The following is a 3,829-nucleotide window of genomic DNA, read 5'->3' as shown; positions in this document are numbered from 1 at the left end:
TGTACCAGATTGGACCTAAGTGCAAGTGGGAGCTGTTAGACAGTTTTGTATGCCCTTAGCTTCAATCATTTTGATGTACTTTTGTTATTTAGTGGAAATAAATAAAGTGCATGTTTGATTCATGTTGTTTGGTTTAATTCTGTGTAAAACCCTAAAACTGGACATTTGTAGAGACTCATGTTAGTTTTAAATGTTCACAGCCGTTGGATAAGTCTGGGGAGATTTATCCTGCCAAGGCTGATACTGGTGTGCCACCAAGTGTTGGGATGGCCTGTCTCAGCCATCAGGGTAAGACCCGAGGCACATACAGCATGGGATTACTTGAATCCTTGAACCGGACCAGATTTCCAGTCTTGCCCTGGACCTTGGAGATAGATGGGCAAAACTGGAAAGTTACACCTGACCCCTAGACTCGATTATGACACTTCACTAGGTGCTGGATCAGGCTGCCTTTGATATGCCAATCAGTGAGATCCTTAGTGGGGATCAAAACCTGGGTATGTTGGGGCAGTTTGAGAATTCATCTGAGTGGGTGGTCATAGTGACAGAATCAGCCACTTTGTCGGACAAAGGGTAATGATCGGGAATGCACTCTCTCTGATGGAAACCAAACTGCCGGCAGTTGATTTCAATCGTTGGAATTTTGTTTTTGCAAAATTAATATATTTACATAGATATGTACGGTTTCAAAATGTTTGCAAATGGTTTTAATTCCCGGGATCCATGTGAGAGGAGAGTGCGGCACTGTTCCTTGCAGCCGAGGGAGAGGTCCTCTCTTGTCGGGCAGTGCTTGATCATTAAGGGCTGAGAGGTTAAGTGTAAGACCATTTAGGATAATACCTGATGGGCTAATCTTGCACCTGCCCACAGTCCCTGGGTTTTTATAAGATGGCTTGGCCCAGGGACCACTTAATGTAAGTGTTGGGCCCATAGGGTTCATACGATGGACTCAAGGGGTTCATTGAGATTTTCAGTGAATTTGGCTGGGCCTTGTATTAAAGGCTGGGCCGAACCCATGTGGCTGGTGTGTAGATCAATGCTTGGGTCCCACGCCATACAAAGAAGCCCAACTGGGCAGCAGATTGGAAACTAATTAAACACTGAATACTTAATGGGCCAAAAGCCCATTTCGAAGTGGGCTGATATGATCACCCATCAATGGGGCGAATTTGAGATTGCAGTTAGCAAAAAGGATTGGGCTCTTAGCCTTATCCACTCTTAGAGACCAAATTCAAATCAGATTTGAATCTGGTAACCTCCTGATAAGATCAGGAGTAAGCTAACTCTATCTGGGAAAGGGATTAAGATTATCCCCTATCCAAATACTGATTTGGATTGGGATAACTCCTAATTAGGAGATTTCTTAATCAAGAAGAAAAGAGAGGAGATTTCGAATGAACCAAGAGAGAGAAATAAGATTTCGATCCAAGAGGTTCTGGTGAGCAAGAAAAGTTCCTGCGAATTGAGATTAGATCTCATTCTCTCCAGAAAAGAAAACAGTTCAGCCTTTTCGTTTCTGGAAATCTCCTCCTGCCGCCGCCATCTGCATTGTTGCAAGATTCGATCTTTGCAGAAAAGAAAGTCAAGAAACCAGTTCTTGACATCAGTCTTGCAAGAAAGACTGAAAGAATTCAGTGTTTAGTACATCCCGGGGATTCTTGTGAAGGATCCAGTGTGTAGGACGCACCCTGCTGGTTCTGTTCCATCCACAGCTGTGTCATCTTCAGCAGGGACAGATCTTGGAGCATTCTTTGGGCGTGAACACCAACTTTGGGAGATACTGCTTCTCCGGATCAGGTATAATCCTCCCATTTATCTTTTGGTACAGATCTGGTTTGATTAGGGTTCAAGTAGATCCTTGAATATTGTATTCTAAATTCAGGGAATATGATTCCCAGTTGGGAGAAGGTAGGAAATTTTTGAAATTCGCCCCACCCATTCCGCAACCTTTATGGCGTCCATTAGATGGATCCTACCATTCTTTCACTGGATGCCCAAGTGGATCTTCTAAGTTGGTCACTACCTGGAACTTGTGGGACATCTCCCACTGCTCCTGAGCTCTCCTCATCAAGAACAACTTCCTTATGATGGGTGTCCAGGATATAGTCGGTTTCCAAGAATTGTGCATTTCGACTGCAGAACACTTTCTGCTCACTTGGGTCATAGAAAAGGTAACCTACAGAGCCTTTTGGGTAGCCTACAAATAGGCAACGGCTGGTCTTAGATTCCAACATGTCTGCACTCGTTCTTTTAACGTGTGCTGAACAACCCCAAATCTTCAAGTGTCTGACACTTGGTTTCTTTCCGGTCCAAAGTTCATATGGAGTATTCGGAACCGATTTGGTTAGAACCCGATTCAGTACGTAAATCGTAGTCTCTAATGCGTAACCCCAAAAGGATGTGGGTAACTCTGAGTGTATGAGAAGCGACCGGACCATATCTAATAAGGTCCTATTCCTCCTCTCTGAAACACCGTTAAGTTGTGGTGTAGCAGGAGGAGCTAATTGTGACACTATCCCATTGTCCTTTAAGTAGTCCCTGAATTCGTCAGAGAGATAATTGCCACCTCGATCTGATCGAAGGGCTTTAATTTCTCTCCCTAAGTGTTTCTCGACCTCTTGTCTAAACTCTTTGAACTTTTCAAAGGATTCAGACTTATGTCTCATTAGGTACGCGTAACCATATCGTGAAAAATCATCTGTGAAGGTGATGAAATACACGTGTTGATTTCGTGTCATAACACTCAGGAGACCACATACATCAGTATGTATTAGGTCAAGTGTGCCTGTACATCTTTCAGGCTTACCGTTAAATGGCCGTTTCGTCATCTTGCCTTGTAGGCAAGGCTCACAGGTGGGAGGATCTTCTACAGTTTAAAATCCAAAGGACCATCCTTTACCAACCTTGTGATTCGGTCAACACCGATGTGGCCAAATCGGTAATGCCACAGACACGTGGGATTAACTGTATCACGGGCTCTCTTCTTGGTGTTTTCAACCGACGTAGTTTCGGTTATGTTAGTTTCTAGAGAAGGATGTAGAACATAGAGACCGTTCTCCAGTTCCCCGTATGTGATGAATCTGTTATTTCTTTTAATAGTAATCGTATTACTAAAGAAGATAGAATAACCATCTGCACACAGTTTTGAGACAGAAATCAAATTTCTTAGTGTACATAAAGACAATCTTTCAGTACAATTATTCCTTCTCTAAAATATAATTCCACAGTTCCTATGGCCGCGGCTGCAACAGTTGTAGTAGTCCCCAAGTAGAGTGTGACTTCTCTTTCACTCAGCCTTCTGCTTACCTTGAACCCCTACAGTGAGTTACACGCATGAGTTGAAGCCCCGGAGTCAATACACCAGGACGCAGAAGCTACCAATAAATTGATTTCTATAACACAAGTTTCGAAATTACCTTTTTTGGATTCTAGGTAGGCAGGACAATTCCTTTTCCAGGCATCTGATGCTTTGTCCTTCCTCTGTTTCTTGGATTTGGCAGCCTTTTTCTGGGGCTTTCTCTTCGCCTTCCTTTTCTTGCCCGATTTGCCAGTTTCAACAAGCATGGCAATGGGCTCATCCTTTTTAATCAATTCTTCGGCCCTCTGCAACATATTGCTGAGTTCCTGCAAGCTGACGTTCAGCTTGTTCATGTTGTAGTTCATGATGAATGGATTAAAGGATGGAGGCAGAGAATTGAGAATAGCATCGATCTGAGTTACCAGATCCAGCCCGGATCCAAGAGCCTTTAGTTCGTTGATATAGCCCATCATCCGGAGACAATGGTCGTGAACTTGTTGGCCCTTGGTCATCTGCGCGGTCATGAACTGT

The sequence above is a fragment of the Nelumbo nucifera genome, chromosome 1, assembly GCF_055504915.1.
Source record: "Nelumbo nucifera cultivar China Antique chromosome 1, China Antique-T2T, whole genome shotgun sequence".
In the NCBI taxonomy this organism is placed as follows: Eukaryota; Viridiplantae; Streptophyta; class Magnoliopsida; order Proteales; family Nelumbonaceae; genus Nelumbo; species Nelumbo nucifera.
Note: the sequence above shows the minus strand (reverse complement) of the source record.